Here is a 19023-nt window from a genome sequence, read left to right on the forward strand (position 1 = left end):
ACTTCTCAATTACTTCTAATAAATAAGAACACCATCACTATGAGCAGTCCAAATACCATTAATCAGACCTAACAATGTGCAAAATTAAAGACCATTAGAGGTTTTGAAAAACCCCTAGGACCTAAAACACAAAGTGTTGCACATAAATAAATGTGTTGTTTTAAAGTCATATATTTGCCCATGCACTGTGCTTCAGATTGTCTTTGCTTATGATGATATGGCCAAGTGGTAGAAAGGCCTTGCATTGGATCATCTGTTACTTGACATCTCATGGCATACAGTGTATAAAGCATCATATTGTTATTTTGCTGGAGGCATAATGCTTTCAGCAGCTGTCACAATGAAACTGTGCTGTGAAATGAGGGGTATTAAAGGTTGTGACATCAGGGCACGTTGAGACAGTGCTGTGATCTTCCACAAGGAAGTCATGAAGTTTGCAAGGAAGAATGCTTCCCTCTTCATAATCCCTGGGACTTTGTTTGTCAACACCTATAAGTTTCTTTCCTTTTTTCTCTCCCTCTTTATTATGTTTCAGAAACTATTCTTCATCTTAGTTCATTTTTTATCACACTTCATGCATGTGGAATTCAGGAATGTAGGACTGGATAAGATGTCCTACACGACCACTTGCTGTCATGTGCCATGTTATTACATCAGTCTTTTGATAAGCTATTAAACTCCATGTTGCAACTGGCTTGACTGTTTTATCCTGCTGCTGAAGGCAGAAGAGTATTCCAGAAACTCACTGCTCTGGCAAGGATTGCTACCTTCTAATTTCCCAGCTAGACTACACCCATTTTTATAACAGCTTCTTCTCTTCTTTCTTTGCAAAGCGGATGAACTTTGAATTAAAGCAGAATTTTTCAGCCTCTGTAACAATTTTTTGCTCCTAATTTCTCTGTTTGAATGATATTTAATACTTTCCTTGCCACACCTCTTGATGGAGTCCAGGATGCAGTTTGCATTATTTGCAGTGAGAATGCACTGTTGGCCTAAATGGGCTTGTGCTCAGCCCAACATTAGCCTGATTCCTCGGTCCTTCTGCTGGGCTGATGCTCAGCCAGTTTCCCACCTGTCCTCATGCCTGGGGTTTTCTATCAAGCTTGAGGTATCTCTCAGCCTAGTCCTCAAATCTATCAAGATCTCTCTGGATTAAGTTCTGCCAGTCCTCGTGCCTGTCCTCATGTCAGCATTCCTTCCTTTGGCATCTGTAAAATTGCTTAGGGTGCACTCTGTGTCATCATCTGACGCACACTGTTCTTCACTTGCTGCATGTCAGCCATTCCTTGAGCCTGGCCTGGCCATCCAGCTAGTTTTCAAACCATCTGACAGACTGCCTGCCAGCCCTTGCCTTCTCACAAAAGACCATTTTTTTGTGTCATTGTATAAATTAAAGTAGAAGATAAATGGGGTTTTTTGTTTGTTAGTTTTTGCTGCTGGTTGGGTTTTGTGTTTGGTTTGGGGTTTTTTGTTTGTGGCGGGCTTTTTTGTTGTTGTTGTTTTGGTTTTGTGATTTGGTTTGTTTTTTTTTTTTTGGTCATAGATCCCACACTGAGCGCTTGAAGAGAGTTTAAAAGCCCAGGGAGCACAGAAAGGACATACTAAAATATCTGGATAGGAATTACAGTACCTAAGTCTTAACCAGACAGCATTGTGTTCCATGTGCCCTTTTCCACCGTTTGAGATACTCCATGTGTGATACAGCTGGATGTTCCAGGCGTGATTTGGGACATGTAGGTATCTGGGCCTGAAACTCTGTGAGTCATGGAGAACTTGCATTTCACAGCTCATCTCTGCCTGCTCTGAATCCTGGCCAACAGTGGTAGCAACACAAGATAGGAGTACTCAAATTTAGAAGCTGATAACTCTAACAGACAAAATTTCCTGCTTTTAGTGGTAGCTCCTGACCCAGTGAGCTTTCCAGAGCTATTGCTGGTGTATTTGTTACTCTTGTAATTAAAAGAGATTCCTTAAGGCAGTATTTGCTTGAGTTCCATGCATAAAGTCAAAGAATTCTCTCTTTCCTACACACACAAAAAATTTGATGCAAATCATTAATCAAAAAATTATAAAAATTCACCCAGCTCTCCAGCTTGTCTGAATAAACCATAAATACCAGTTAGTGCCTGACAGTTAAGATCTCTGGTGTTAGTTAAGATTCTGCTATGAGAAGTGGAGTTTTTTTTCAAAAACACAGATTACAGTAGGGAAAAAAAATGCAGACATGTCCAAATACCATGACAAGACAAACATATCTGAGGAATCTGTCTGAAATCAAAACATCTGTCATCATTTAAGGGATACTATGAACTTGAACTGTAGTCCCTTAAAGATAAAATGAACTGAAAGTTTTCAAGGTTTTTTATGCCAGCAAATTCTCTCCACCTATTTTTGTTTTTGAAATAACACTTTAAAGTGTTTTACTTTTGCTCTTTCCATTGCTATGAGAAAAATCCAAATAAGCAGGGGAAGATTACTAGCTTACTCCACAACTTCAGAGCTAGGTAGAGAACAATATAAATTATTATAAATCTTTTAATATTTTCTCACTTGTAAGTTATCTTAAGCTTTATTGGCTTTATTGTAGAAGTGTTTCTGGCAAATGCTTTACTTTTAAAGCAATACTTCTGTAATCTGTAGGAAAGGTTAGGTTTATAGCAAAACATAATTATATTTTATCAGATATAATTGGAAAAATAAACAATCTTGCACTCCTTACACTCCTTGTATTTGGTCTAATTTCATCTAATAAAACATATTACCTCTCCTTCCAAACTCTCTTTTCCAGCACAGATTTTCTCAGCTGGATTTCCTCCAGAACTGAAATAATAAATTACAAAGTTGCAGCTTTTGCAGGCAGACTTGGAATATTTCTATGTGATTGTTTATGAATTATTGAGACATTGCTACTCTCAGAACAAACTGATATTGCATATCCATTACAGAACCAGTAAATTAACTCAGATTAGTATGACGTGCTGAGAATTTTCTTTCTTTTTAAAAAAGTTATTATTATGATTTCAGCAAGACTTTTGTTATATTCTAGTAACTGAGGTGATATCCTGATTAACACATTTACAGAGAGCTTCAGATGCATAAATTTGGTTTGCATGTACTATTGGTATCCTTTGGTGTGGTGGATGCCAGTGGATTATATTGACTCAATCCCTGCTAAAAAGGATTCTCACCATTTTATGAGATTTGTACATGTGTTACCCTGTTTAACAAAGAGGCAGCAAAGGACTAGGGTAAATGAAATTCTATGCTTAGGGCCAGGTAAGAAAAACTAGATGAAGCAGGTCTTTAATTCAATTCTCCAGCATCTCATTGGTGTTTTTTCTGGGCATTTTCCCCCTTGAAGAATCACAGAATGATAGAATGTTTTGGGTTGGAAGGAACACTCCAGATCATCTTGTTCCAACCCACTGCATGAGCAGACTTCCACTAGACCAGGGTGCTCAGAGCCCCATCCAGCCTGGCCTTGAACACTGCCAGGGACAGGACATCCCCAGGTTCCCTGGAAAAACCTCTCCCAGTGCCTCATTGCCCTCTGGAACTGAACTCTTTTGAAAGAGAGATCAACTGGGTAAACCAAGGAGGAGAAAGCTAGAGATAAAAATAATGTTGCACTTTTCCCAGTTTACAATTGTGTTAATGAGGAGGATGTTTAAATCCAGCTTAGTGCAGTAATCCATTTTTTAGTGCTGGGTAAATTGAAAGTAGCTTGCAGGAAAATGTTCTGGAGTGGACTGAATTGACACTCACACAGAAGAATTTTTGATCTACAGCTTTTAATGCCCTTTTCAAGGGCAACATCATGGCCTTAGCTTTTCCAGCTGATGGAGGAGGGAGTGAGAAGAGCAAAAGAGGAAAGAGAAAATGAGAAAAAGTAAAATCCTTAATAATAAAAAAAATCAGTAAATGTTTTGGAGAAAGTAATGATATAAATTTTTCATATTATTTCCTAAAGTATCTTCAGATCCTGCTTAGGAGACCATCATTAGGAGGTCAGGCATAGTAGGGAGGCACTAAACAGGGAGCAATCTCACAAACAGACTCACTGGCACTGAGCTGTGTCATGGGGTGACAAAAATAATATAAAAGCTTTTAAGGCTGCAAAGTCAAACATTCTGCAGTTAAAAACTGCCAGGTTTTGTGGTTTTTCAGAACTTTGATTTGCCTTCTGTTGTATTTGACTGCAAGGCAGTCATTAATGACAGGAGCTCATTAGTGGCCAAAGAGGACAGTAGTCACTTAATGAGTCATTCTTCAATATTTTGTTCTCTTTTTGATGCCTGATATGGGACTCCATGCCTTACTACTTACTGTTCAAATTCTGCTGTGAAGGCAGAGTTACCAGTTTTGTTATGCGTTTTTCAGTGATATACAACAGGGTTGGAGCTGAGAACTTCACAAACAGAATTCAGTGTATTTTGATAACATCCTCATAAATTAAGGAGAAAATAGCATTACAGCTAATTACATTACATTGCAGTTACATTTTTAGCTGTAAAAGCACAAGATTAGAATTTAGGCTTTCAGCAAAACTCTGTACCCAGTTCATGGCCAGCCATGAAAAATGGGTTTTTAAGTGGCTAATTCAGTAGTCTGTGAGAAGGATAAAAATAGAATCCAGTCCTTCTGAGCTGCATACAAATGCCTTAGCCTGGAACCACTTTTTTTCCTCCTGCAATCATAGTGTTCACTGTCTGCAACAAACGAGCCAGGATTCTGTGGACAAGATCTGATTCATCACACAATCCTGACTCATCTCCATACCATGGTCCATTCTGTTCACTGAGTTGCTATATATACAGCTCTATGCCAACAAGCTAGACATGCTTCCCTAAGCATGATGGAAAAGTGGTAGAGGGAGGAAAAAGAAAAAAGAGAGAAAAAAAAGAGAGAAAAAAAGACCATTCCTGCAAATATTTCTAGCAGGCTCAATGGTCCTGGTATTCCTCTGCCTCTACCCTGATGTGGTTTCAGTGTGTGTCTGTGCACGTGTAGGTTAAATGTATAAAAACCCCTTCATTTGAAAGATGGGTTAAAAACGGCTCATGAGATGTATGGAAGACAAGTGCTGAGACGGAGAGGAGGAATTCTGGTTGCCAAGAGGCTTAGGGGAATTTGCTGGTAGGAAAATAAGGCCTCATTAACTCTGGAAGGATGTGTCTTGCTGTTTCCCGCCACTGGCCCAAGATGGTTAATGTGATCCTGACCTGTGAAAGATAACAGGATGCTCCTCACCCTGAGATATTAAGCACTGCTATTCATTGCACCACTTCCCTCCTTAAAAAGAGCAAGATAAAATCAGTTCTCATCCTTTTCCTGATGGGTGATGGAGCTAAACCCCTTGAAGAAGTGATAACACATAGGGGAGGGATTGTTTTGCCTTTAAATTCCTATCAACAACCTTCTTGTGGGTCTGCTTCAGCTTCTTGGTCTCTAATGTGAGTGTCTGGAAGCCGCTGACTGCCTTTGCTGGGACTGTCTGTGGGTGATGAGTGCCTAAACAAGATAAGTCCTAGTGGTTTTCTCATGTCTGTAGTCCTCTGGGTTGTTGTGTTGCTTTCAGAACTTTGACTTGCCTTCTGTTTATTTGATTGCAAGGCAGTCGTTAATGACAGGAGCTCATTAGTGGCCAGAGAGGACAGTAGTCACTTAATGAGTCTCTTCCAAATGGCAGGAGAGCCTGGAACTCCTCCAGGTGCAGCAGAACAGTGGAGGATGTGCAGCAGGCAAGGTAGGGTGGCACCATTAGTGTATTGCAGCTCTGCTGGGACAGGGACATCTTGCATGAGCAGCCGTGTGTGAAGTTTAGCAACGGCCTGAGGTGGCAGCAGGGCCAGGTTTGGCTCTGCTGCTCAGCCCTGCTCTGCTTGAGTGGCTGCAGCTGCTCCAGGTGGGCATTGCAGGCCCACCAACACAGCTTTGGTAGTGGAGAGAGAATTCCTGTTCCTTCTGCAGTGCAGGCACACAGGAGCCCCCTTCACATTACCCTTATGCAGGAGAAGAGATTGAGCACTCAGTACCAGCACTGAGAAAGAGGAAGTCCAGTGTTTGATGGATTTTTGGGCATGAGGATGCAGCAGGCTCAGTGCATCTCCACATGCAGTAAATGTAAAGAGCCCCTGGCTCTGGGAGCAGAAAATCAGAGAACATTCATGGGCTTGAACTCCCAAGCTCCCATAAGTTTTCACAGAACATTTTTAAACTGAGGCTCATCACTTGGCCCAGATTTGTACAGTGACTCATAGGAGCAGTGAGATACAGAGTTCCCTGTACAGAGTTTTCCTGATACAGTTTGGGGCTCTGCATCAAACTAGGAGGTGCACAAACATTTTAACAGAGCAGCCTTGTATTTATTTATTAAGATGGCCATTCTGCCATCTTTTATTCTCATAAAGAGCTGAACCAATCTTTTCATAAACAAGCAGGCAAAATACCCTTCAGGTCCTCAGCAGTCAGCCAGCCCAGAAAATCTCATTCAAACAGTTAAGGCTGAATTTGTAAAGTACTGATGACAAACCCAGTAATGAAAGTGTCAGAAGTCATGACATGCAGTCTCTTTATTTTACAAGCTACTAATTAATGAGATCTTGGACCTTCTATTTCTTGCAGATTTGTTCCTCAAATCAGCTTGGTGATGCAAAGAGTTAGTTTTAGGTGAGAGAACTCAAGCCTTTATGTTTTAAATTAGATAAATTGTTAATTATTGCTTGATAATTATTAATTCATTCAAGCAAGACTGAAAAACTGAAATAGGTGAGCTAAGCTTATAGCAACAGTTCAGAACATGAAGGGATGCATCTTGCAGCATCTGGCCTTCCAGGCTGTTTTATTACAGAAGATAAGCAGAGATGTCTTAATTTCCACTTGAGAGATCTGCCCAGATCTTACCTGTTCTCATTTCTGTAACCAAAAGGTGGCAGCATATTGTCTCCTTTCCGTCCATCCATACCAGCTCTAAGGTCCTGAATAACCTTACTTGCTCAGTTTGTCGGAATGCCAGGAAGTCCAGAACAATCATGCTGACTCAGGAACAATGATGAGATCTTATGTAAAATCAACTCTTTATCACCTTTAAATAGAAGCAGGAATAGATCAAGGTCTGGTGATTTTATCCCATTGTTTCAATGACAGCCTGATTGACTTTTGGAAATGAGAAAAAGGGTTAAATTTCAGCTCAGTGGTGTAATTTCAGAAGGGACATCTACCTATAGAGCTTAACACTTTTGTTAACATTAATGATTGTTAAAAAATCTGAAGCAGATAATGTTGGTATCTGCCAGATACTATTGCTGCGTCAGACTTTACCTCAGTTTTGTTCCTGCTTAGGTACTTCCTGCTTTGGTAAATACACAGAAGCCCAGTGGGCAGCCAAAGGTGAGCAGAGGTGAGGCAAATCCTTCATGTGGTACAAATACCAAGGTGAAAAGCACATGAATGTACCAGTTGAGTTTTGCTGCATGAAGGCATCAGTTCAGAGGCTTCTGGAAAGATGCCCAGAGACACCCATTTCCCATTTGGCTGGTAAAGTGATCTGGAGGTGGAGGAAAGCATTCTGAAACACAAGCTGCTCTCAGATCTACAGGGGTGCTGTGTACTTGGCACAGTGCCCCAAGTCCTCAGGAAACACAGCTGCTACAGAGCACTGCCATGTGTGTCCTCAACAACTCAAACATCCACATGCATGTCAGACTCATTCCTGCTCTCTGCACTGGTTTCCCATGCTCAGACTCCAGGTCTCAGCCATTATTTCCCTGCTGTTCTGTGGCCTGGCCTGAGGACTGCAGGTGACACTCTCTGGGGTGTTGGGTGGAGTTAACAGTGCCTAAGGCACTGGGGAGCTTTTAACCATGAGGGTAAACAAAATCCTTCAGCTTGAAAGGATTTAGAACTTCTGTTAGCCCCAGCTGAAGAACAGGTGTGCAGGAAGGATAAGAAAATTTCTGGTAATTACAGAAAACTTTAGGGTCACTTTCAATCTCCAATTCTGTAGATGCCTGTAAAAGAAAATCCCATGAGTACAAGCCTCAGCAGCCATTCAGTGTGAGACCAGAAGCTTTTCTGAAGTTATATGACACGTTTAGTTCATCAGGTTGCTGCAGCTGGCAAGTGGGGCTTGTGGTAAGCAGCAATCCCACATGGCATTGTTCCTCCTGTCCTTGCTGTCCATGACTAGATGTTGTCATCTTATTGCAGGGGTTCCATACTCTTGTCTCCTTGTTACCAAAGTTTTCATACCTTCTTGGTGTTTCTTATGGGTAGCTCCTCAGAGTACTGACTCTTCTTCACAAAGCAGCCAACTGACTCCTATTCTCTTCTCAACCAGCCACCCCACCCTTTTATAGCACTCTTCTTCTCATTGGTTACAGCTGTGGCTTATTAAAGTCAGGCCTGTTCCTAATCTTTGCTAATTGGCCCAGCTGCAACTCCTTAGGGGTAAGATTACTTTCTACACTATCTTTATATTCTTATATTCTATCCTCCTACAACTAGAGATCAGAGCTGGATGGAGGTTTGAGGAGAATGATGTGGAAGCTGGTGCTGACAAGCAAGATGCAGATGCAGAGGGGGTTGCTTAGGTGGCTGAGAACAAGGGCTCCTTTGTCTCAGCCAAAACTGCCAGCGAAGATGCATTTTGGGGAGTAGCTCACAGGCTGAGGACACAACTCTTGCAGAAGTTAAGGGTCACTCCTCTAAATGGAAGATGGTTTTTGGCCTGATATCTCTGACGCAGAAACATCATCCATTTAACTAAGAAAGCTCTCCAAATGTCACATTCTCCCTCCTAAGAGTAGAAGAGGAATAACAATGCTTATATGAGAATTTGATGTGGTGTTAGCCCAGCACATGAATGCAAAGTAGTAAAATAAACTTACCAATGAGGCCATGTAAAAACACATATGGAGGAGGATTTCCAGGCAGTAGTCTGGCTCTGTCATAAGTAGAGATGCCTTTGAGGGAGGCTGGTGGATTTTGGTGTGGTTGTTGTATCCAGGTGCTCCTCAGCAGCATAGCACTGGGTTGGTGGTTTGATGTGCAGTAATTCTTGTTGTTGGCTCCTGTGTGACAGCTGCTCCTGGCTGGACAGTGCCTGGAGCTTCCCTTCCTATTTAATCTATCCTCAGTTCAGCCACCTTTACACAATGTCAGCATTGGCTCTGGAAAGAGATGATAACCAATAAAAAATGCCACACATGGCAGGGAGGTTGGAACTAAATCCTCTCTGAGGTCCCTTCCAGCCCAGCCCAGCCCATTCTGTGATTCTGTGGTGAGCCCCAGCCACTGCAAGTCTGTTATTCAGATGAAGGATGCCTCCCACCAGTCACACTTGGTTTTATGCCTATCATCGGAGAGACAGAAAAAGGATAGTATCATGAATATTCTTGTATGTACTTAGAAATGCACAGGTGGGAAAATCCTCTGTGAATTGTCTTATATTTTACATGCTGTCAGCCAGGTGATATGTTAATAAAATTCATCCATGCCAATATGAGCAGATTTCCGTTGCTTGTCCGTTGCTCCCTTCATTTCCCACCTCTTGTTGAACAGCTGGTCTCTAGAAACAGAGGAATTATTTCTGTTTGGAGGTTTCAAAACCTGCTTGAAAGATAAAGAAAAGAGAGCACTTCATTGTGTTCTCTCTCTCCCTTGTTGTTAGCACAGCTGGAAAATTGTCTGTATGACTGTAAATCTCAGTCCTTTTTAGACCTGGAATAAACATTCAGCACAGGTTCTATATTGAATGGGAATCTATTTTCCTCTATCCTGTGTTTTAAAAACATCTGTAGTTCACAGCTATGATCAAAACTGAAAAGTCTGCATGTCAAATGGAAATGTCAACATAGTATGCTGTGACATGAACAGTGTCCAAACATTTTATTATGGCTTTTATTTTTGCTGGTGCAATAAAGGTATTTTTTAACATTTGTCTGTCTCAGAAGATGGGGTCTTTAAATGGTATTTTCTTTATTCTGGAAAGTTACCAGTTCTGCTACCTTTATACCCTTCTCCTTTTCTCCAATGACATTTGCAATTTAACACTTGTTAGAAGAGCCATCATTTATGGGTTGAGAAACATCCCCTACCACAATATCCAGCCTCTTTTTCACCTAGATAGAAAATGCTAGCAAAGAAAGTGCAGCCTGCATCAAATGTAAATAGCTGATCTCAAGGTAAAAGGTGACTCATGGCATAATCAATCTTCAAAGGCCATTCTTATGGAAAAGGTGACTGTTTAATCCTCTGGTAATTTCAGTGTTTGGAAAGTGGCAATTTTCAACTCCATCTTGGAAGAAATTAATTGCCAATTAGGGCATTCTATAGCATGAAGATGGGATGTCTAAATACATTATGTGCCTCTGCTCTCCTATATACTTTTTCACTTATATCTAGACCTGGTCTATAAAAATCCAGTTGTTTTGGTAGTTGCTATTAGTTAATGAGAAGCAGCAGTCTTTTTCAATAATATGACTCCTGACTGTGCTTAATTACAACCTTTAAAAAACATACATCTGACATTTTCTCTAATAATTAAAATAGTTGGCTAAGTACAAACAATCCAACTCATAAAATAATTGATAGTAAAACAGCAAATATTTTCTTCTCTCTCAGAATTTTAAAATTCTAGAATAGGCACATGCTTTAATTTTTTTCTTTTTTTTTTTTTCTTTTTAGGAGACCTGGAGCAGTAAAGCAGCTTGGCAGGTTGTCCCAGATTGCAAGGCAAGATGTATTCTATTTGCCATCCATATGGCAGTTGTCTTCTGTTCAGTGGGCAGTTTTCCTTATCTCTTCCACAACCACTCCTCTCTCAGGGGAGACATCTGCTGATAACAGGCTAATGTCACTGCATGGCTGATAAGAACTACAGCATCCCATTGGGAGAAGCTCAGCCCAGAGGGAGGAGCCAAGCATTCCTACCTGGATATAATCTGGAGATTCTGGAACACTGGCACACCTTCTCCACTGGATTTCCCAGAGGAACAGCTGCCTCTTCCACTGGATCTTCAGAGGAAGACTGCACCTTTCTACAGGAACCCTGCTCCATCAGAACCCCAGGAGGGCTGCAGCCACAATTCCAATTGGATTGCTACCAACACCTTGACCAACAGGGTGTTGGGTTGTGTTCTGACTCTGTCAGGGTTGTTTTGCTTTATGCATTGTTTATTTTTATTTTTATTTTTATTTTTATTTTTTTTATTTTTATTTTTATTTTTATTTTTATTTTTATTTTTATTTTTATTTTTATTTTTATTTTTATTTTTATTTTCTTCCCTAATAAAGAATTGTTATTCCTGCTCCCATATTTTTGCCTGAGAGCCCCTTAATTTAAAATTTGCAGCAATTCGGAGGGAGGGGGTTTACATTTTCCATTTTAGGGGAGGCTCCTGCCTTCCTCAGCAGGCACCTGTCTTTCCACACCAAGACACAGGTCTAAGTGAGGGGAATGAGGAGAATAATGAGGAGAAGAAATCCTGAGGTTCAGTGTAATGAGGGCAATACTGCTGGTCTGGAACTGAATAATTGTTCTCTCCTCCGAAAGGAAACCTGTCTGGAACCAGGCAATCCTGGCTCCCAAGGAAGCAAGGTCCCACAGCTGGTTGGCTGATGGGAGGTTCTTTGCCTCTCTGGAAGGCAGCAGCTCTTGCTGAGCTCAGAACTCAGTTTAAGCCAGGAGCTGACAGCCTCACAAATGCCTCTGTAAGGGGCTGTGGCTCCCGGCTCTGCTGCAGCCCAGCAGCTCTCTTGGCTGCCATGGGTGTCCCACATCACCAATCTGTCTTCTAAATCATGCATAAAGCCCCTCCAGTAGCATCAGTGCAACAGGGCAGTGAATCAAATTGTGCACATCAAGAGAAAAATGTTAAATACTTTTAGCTTTAAAACTGCCAAACAGATGTTCTTTGGTTTTGACTCAAAACCATTCAAGTTTAAATACAAAAGCAGCTGAGCCAAGTGGGAGCATTTCAGGCTCCAAAAACCCACTGGAACCAACAGGGAATGGTAGGCTTGTTTTGTTCTTACACCAGTACATAAATTCTGTTTCAAGAGCTTTCTCTGAGTTAGTTTCTGTTCCAGGACAGTGTATGAAAAAAAATAGCAGTTGGAGAGGTTAAGTGAGGATCACAATAAAAGATATAATTCAGCTTTTAACAGCCCAGGATGCTGCAGCCACATTTGTCTACCTAGTGCATGCTTTTTAAAACACTCTAGAAAGCCTTGGTACCTCTTTGTCAAAAGGATACTTCATCTAACATTACTAGAAAACCTTTCTTTCCCTCAACTGTATTGTAAACATGATACAAATCCATAAGAGTTTTTCTTCTTTTTTAATCTTAAGAAACTATTTATTTCAAATTGCCTATTAAAAAATCTCCTCATATGCCTTGTCCTTCCCATATCCCTAAAATTAAATGGAAAGTTCTAGAAAAGGCAAGATGGGATTCAGTATGAAAAAGATGGAGAACCTCTAGAGAAGGCCTTTCCAGCACTTGTACAGCCTCCTGTTCACCTTGGGGCCAGCTGTTATGTTTTGGGAGATGGATTGGACAGCTTTTTCTCTCAGCCCTCCCCTGCCTATAACATTCTTCTTTTAAAAAATGCATATTTGTGTCTTGCTGTACCCAAATAGCTGATAAACACTGACTCAGCACAGGCCCCATACTGAATTACTGACTGGCCTCAGGGAACCTGTGCCACTCACCAGCTCAGTATTTTGAGAAGTTCTCAGGTGTATTTGGATTTCTCAGGGTGGTTGTGTGACTTTTAAGAACAGGAGTCTGCCTTTGTTCTTGTTCACCTCAGTCTCTGCAATCTGTTTGGCTGTGGCTCTGTTTGAGCAGTGAGGCAGCCGAGCTGATGGTGTGGGTGGGACAGGAGAGGGGTCATTCAGTGACACTCCAGTGCCCTTTACAATGCCCTCTGCGGTCCCTTATGCCAGACTTAAGGGGATAAGGAGCCAATGTGCTTCTTCCAGCCACCTTTCTACAGAACAGTAGCATTTTGGCAGAGGGATAAGGCAGGGGAGATGTGCAGAAGCAACTATTTCTTTGGAGGATTGCTAAAATGCACTCAGAGAGCTGAGTGCCCAAACACAGGTCAGTGTTCAAACACTGCAGCTGAGCATTGGAGAATAACAGAGGCTGAGAGACAAAAGATGTCAAATGAGGACAAAGAACCTAAAGCTAGAGAGATTGCAGAAGTTACCTAAGACACAAGAGCAGTATATGAAAGGAGCAGAGGCTAAGTGTGGTATTTTCATGGTCCCCTGGATGGAGGAGGAATTGAGGATCTGACTCCATGTTCTTAGAAGGCTAATTTATTATTTTATGATATTCTATTATATTAAAAATACTATATTGAGTCTATACTAAAGAATAGAGAAAAGATACTTACAGGAGGTTTAACAAGATACCAATGAAAAACTCGTGACTCTCTCCAGAGCCTCGACACAGCTGGACTGTGATTGGTCATTAAGTCAAAACAATTCACATTAAACCAATAAAACAATGTCCAAACCACATTGCAAAGTAGCAAAACACAGGAGAAGCAGATGAGATAATTATTGTTTTCATTTTTCTCCGAGGCTTCTCAGCTTCCCAGGAGAAGAAATCCTGGCAAAGGGATTTTTCAGAAAATATGATAGTGACAGGTAAGAGAAGAAAAGACACTGCTTTCCTTTTCTCTCAACTGCCACACTGTCCTGTGCACATCTCTGAGCACCTGGTAAAATGTCTTCTGTGAATTCTCTTCCTCCTCACCTTGAAATTTGGCTGCACTGTAAATCACCCATTCCTGATTTTTAGCATAAGCACTGTTTCAAACTATTAAAATTGTATAAGCTCGTGTCCAACTCCCACGCAGGCAGTGCTGAATTTTGGAAGAGGTGTTTGGCTGCTTTGGCAGCAGACTCACCTATCAGACAGAGCTGCTTTCAGTGTCCTGACAGCTCTGGGTTCCACCACAACAGTGAAAATCACCTTTCTCTTGATTTGCTGAGGACTAAATTTCTAAAACCAGTAATCCACAGAAATCATGGTAATGGCACACGACAAAGTGAGCAAGACTTTGTAGTTCATGGAATCACAGAATCAAGGGGTGCCTTTAAAGGGCAAACCCCCTGCAATGTACAGGCACATTTCCTCTATATCAATCTGCTCAGAGCCCTGTCCAATCTGACCTTGAATGTTTCCAGGGATGAGGCATCTAACACCTCCCTGGATAACTTTTTCCAGTGTTTCACCATCCACATAGAAATTTTTCTTCCTTATATCTAAGTGAAATCTACCCTTTTTTAGTTTCAAACCATTACCCTTTGTCCTATCACAACAGGCCCTGCTAAAAATGTTGTCCCCCTCTTTCTTGTAAACTCTCTTCAAGTACTGAAATGCCATCTGTTTTAGAGTTCTTTAATACACCTATCACCGTGGCATATTTGTTTGTTTTCTGTATCCTCAACTCCTTAAGATATACTTTTTTTTTTCCCCCATGGTAGGGACTTTTGTTGCTTTTTAAGTGGGCAGATGCAAAGATGAGACATTCAAGAGAAAAAGAAACATTTCAGTGGAAAATTTCAGCATTACAACGTCCCAGGAGGTTGCCAAGTATTGAAAGGCTTTTATTGAGAGGAAGATTTTGCAGCATTTTCTAATTCTGGTCAGACTCTGCATTCACCATATTTCTTCTGAAGCTACTCGTGCAGACAAATGTCCTGAGCAAGACTGATTGTCCTTAGCTCTCTTAAAGTACATTCTGCATAATCTCAGAGCTGCAGGATTGTGTTCTGTAAGATGAGTTTGATACTGCTGGGGCATGAGACATTCAAGGGTCACTCTTTCTGCATACACCCATGTGGGTTAAACACCTGCAGTGAAATCCAATATTAACAAAACTGAGAGCATGAAAAGGCTGAGATACTTCCCTGGGTGATAGGAATGAAAGGACACATTGCCTAGAAACTGAGACTGCATGTCAGAGCACAGGAGGGCATCAGCTGCTGTGTGGGACGTGCCCTGCAGGACATTTGGACAGCACTGGGAGTACTTACACAGGTTGGCAGTAGTTGCTACTACAAGCTGTATCTTAAAAAATAAAATTGACATAGGATTATTTATTATCTCACCATAATCTGTTGTTTTGAGGGTTGTAGACCTGTATTTTTTTGCCATCAATTAGAATTTCTCCCAAAATTGCCCTAAACTAGGACAGAAACTGAGTTCTCCAAGGAACAAGTAACCCATCCTGCCCTGGTGGTCACTGTGTATCCCTCCAGAATGACAGCCAGATGAGTTTGAGGATTTGGGGATTGTGATCTGTTATTGCGTGTGTGTTAGAATTTGATCCCTGCCTAGATCAAGTTCTGGACCTCCTAAGGATGGGGATCTGTCCCAGCTCTGATCACTGGTTCTTGACTCAGTTGGTTAGAATCCCAACTAGCCATGCTTTTAACAGTGGTGGTTCTGGTCTGTTTTCCTGTATTTCAGCCAATATTATGGACACTATAGTGATACTTATGAAATTTTAATTGCTTATTTGCCTTTAGACTCAGTCTAAAAACATCCCAGGATTACAAATGAGGAATTAATTTACAAGGTATTTAAAGGCAGACATGAGTAAGCTTTTAGCTGAAAACTGTGCAGTCACAGCTAGTGCAACATCAGGATAGTACTGCACTATTCATTTCTAGCACTGTCATTCTAGAAAGGAGAAAAAATGCATAAAGCAGAAGCTACATGCATCAGCTTGCAAATACCTTGTAAACATGGATTCAAGTTAGAGATGCAGTTTTCAAACACAAATGTGTGAACATACACCCATCTTTAAACGATTAAATCATAGAGATTATAATGTCAGAATTATTGATTCTCAATGAGATCCAAGTATTGATGTCATAAAAATCATCCTGAATTAGTCTCCTGGCTGCAAAGGAGCTGATTCATAAAGCAGAGAATGGATCTGGAGCCCTCTGAATGTGGGTCTTCTGATTTCTGTAGTTTGAGAGCCCTGATGCAGACTTTGGATAATAAACATCTTTTAGAAGGAAAAAAGGTCATCAATAAACTTCCAATTTTAGCAATCTCTCTTTCTTTAGTTTCCTCAACTACTCTTTCTCCAAGCCTTTGCAAGGAAACTGTCTAACAGTGCCCTGTTTGTCAGCTGAGAGATCTCTCCAGTGCTAGAAGAGGCCCCTGGACTCTGAAGTCTGGTTCCAGACTGGGAAGTTTGGGAATTAAGAGGTTTGTTCCCCTCTAGTCCAAAGCCCATTCAAGGGCCTGCATGTTTAATTCCTGCAGAGTACTCAAGACATCCCTTTGGAATTTGCAAACAAGTTAAAGTTGCAACTTTTACGTACCCTGAAATAGCTCCAGCCCAGCTTTATTCCCCAGAGCTGTGTGTGAAGCAGGGTGCACAGGGAGAGTGCAAGCCAAGGATGTCTCAGTTAATGATAACCCTTCCTGAATATTGCCATGGGATTTTTAGATGCTTCTCAGCTCCCAGAGAGATGCAGGAAGATGAGACCCCAATTTAGCATCTCATCCAAAAAGCAATAAGTAGTTCTGACAGTGCAGGTCTCCCTAAGATCTGTGTGGAAAAGTCAGACTTGGATGTGAGCCCAGCCTCAGGGTTGTGCTGAAACTCAAGAATTTTGGATTTGCCTAGAATGACTTCAGGCAATCCATACTCTGACAGATAGGGACTGTGGGATTTGGGTTTAGTGACGAGGAAATTGTTCCTAAAATTACTGGTGGGGAAAATGGAAGGAGGAACAATTGCAATTATTTGCTGCTACCAAGAAAGGTGAGACCCGTTCAGGGAACAAAGGCAGGCTTCACTTCTTAATTTGGTCACTCTGACACATCCCAAGAGCTTTACATTGGAAGGAAAAGAGGCTTGCTCTGTGAATAGCTCATATATCAGAGTGTGGGAGAATTAGACCAGCTTTAGGTAATGGGACTTTATTTTACATCACAGGTGCCTGGAGCCCTCTATCAACACTCCAGCCTTGTGGTGCCGCCCCACCAAGAGCAAACACAGCCCCTGCCCTGCAGATATCACAGCCCAGGGTGGCAGGGGTGACAGCCAGAAGTGTGGGGCAGGGACATACTGGTGTGACAAAGACTTTTGCATGGCATCCACAGCCCCAGCCAGATTCATCCCCAGGCTCTCCTTCGTGGGATTTGTGGCAGAGGTAAATAATAAAAGTGTGGTTGATAGAAGACAGGATGGTACCTTGTGGGGAGATTTTTGTCATGATTTAGGGGGCAGGCTATGAGAAAACATAAAAGTGTCTCCAGGAGAAATGACAGAATCTGTTTTCTTTAGTGAGGGAGAAAGTTTTCTGTAGTGACAGGATATTAGATTTAAGAGCCAAGGAGAGACCAAGCAGTGAAGAGGCTTAGAGGTAAAGGCTCCAGCTTTTCTTCCAATCCCACAGAAATATTTATGGTATCAAGACATGTGCTATCAAGATGAAAAAATGAAATCTCAGTAACAGTGCTTTGATGTTTCCTAGCTGGTGGGGATCTTGAAAAAAATCCATTGTGTTTGACTTCATTATAGCAAAGCTATAAATTCTCTCTGCTTTCCTCATGAATGCTCCCCAAGGGCAGCTGGGCAGTCAAGTTGTTCCAGCTTTCACACAAATGTCACTTTTCACACTCAGCCCATGGTGCCTCATGGGCACCACTGCAACTTTGGCCCCAGTGAAATCACCTCTGAGGGTGCAGTGCAGGTGCTGTATAGTTCCTGCTCTGTACTTCCCATTTCCACGTGTCCTTGGGCGAGCATCTCTGTGACCTGTGCTTTGTGCATCAGGGGTGTAAGAGAAGGAAACCTTTTGTTGGGGTTATAATGTTCTGTTGGGGTTGTGCCTCAATAACTTTAACATGAGAGCTGTTATTACTCTGCAATTCCATGAACAGACTATGCAATGTATTTTTATTGTGTTAAGCTTAGTTTTAAAAAACAAATAATTCTGAATCTGAAAGCCAGAAATTATCAAAATTTGAAAATTGTCAATATTTTAAACCATTTTCCAAATAAAAATTTCAAAACTTTCAGAAATTCAAAATTTTTCAGTGTGTCCTGGGAGCCAGAAGAGCCAAACATGTCCTGGGGGCATCAGGCCCAGCATCTCCAGCCGGGCAAGGGAGGGATTGTCCTGCTCTGTTCTGCTCTGGGGTGGCTTCACCTCAGGTGCTGGGGGCAGCTTTGGGTGCCACAAGATAAGAAAGACATGAAACAATGAGAGGGTGCCCAAAGGAGGCCATGAGGATGGTGAGGGTCTGGAGGGGCCATACAGGGAGCAGCTGAGGGCACTTGGTCTGTTCAGCCTGGAGGGGACAGAGAGGAGACCTCAGTGCAGTTACAAATTCCTCATGAGGGGAACAGGAGGGACAGACACTGATCTCTGCTCTCTGGTGACAGTGACAGGACCCAGGGAAGGGCCTGAAGCTGTGTCAGGGGAGGTTTGTGTTGGGTATCAGGAAAAGGTTCTGCCCCCAGAGGGTGGCTGGGCACTGACCAGGCTGCCCAGGGCAGTGGTCACAGCACCAGCCTGGCAGAGCTCAAGGGGTGTTTGGACAATGCTCTCGGGCACAGGGGGTGACTTCTGGGGATGGGGCTGTGCAGGGCCAGGAGTTTGATGATCCTTGGGGGGTCCCTTCAAACTCAGGACATTCTATGAAGAATGTGCTGAAATGGAATGTCTACCTCCTATATAGAAGATCTCCTCCTTGGTGAACTGATAATTTCCATTTGAGAAAATTTTAGCTTCAGTGAAGAGAAAAACTGGTGCTTAACAGAGTGCAGAGTGGAGAGAAGTGAATAAAGAGGAAATGTTTTTAAAACACTGAAATGGAAGTTGTTCCTTGAAGGATAAATAGATCTAAGACAAGGCTAAAGAAGAGACATTGCAATATTTGGTATGGGATGCTAAGAGCAAGCAATTTAGTATCTGAATGGCAGAAACAGATTTTTAAAAGTTTATTTAGTGGAATTGGAAGCCCATTG

This window comes from Camarhynchus parvulus, chromosome 4 (genome assembly GCF_901933205.1).
Source record: "Camarhynchus parvulus chromosome 4, STF_HiC, whole genome shotgun sequence".
NCBI classification, from domain to species: domain Eukaryota; kingdom Metazoa; phylum Chordata; class Aves; order Passeriformes; family Thraupidae; genus Camarhynchus; species Camarhynchus parvulus.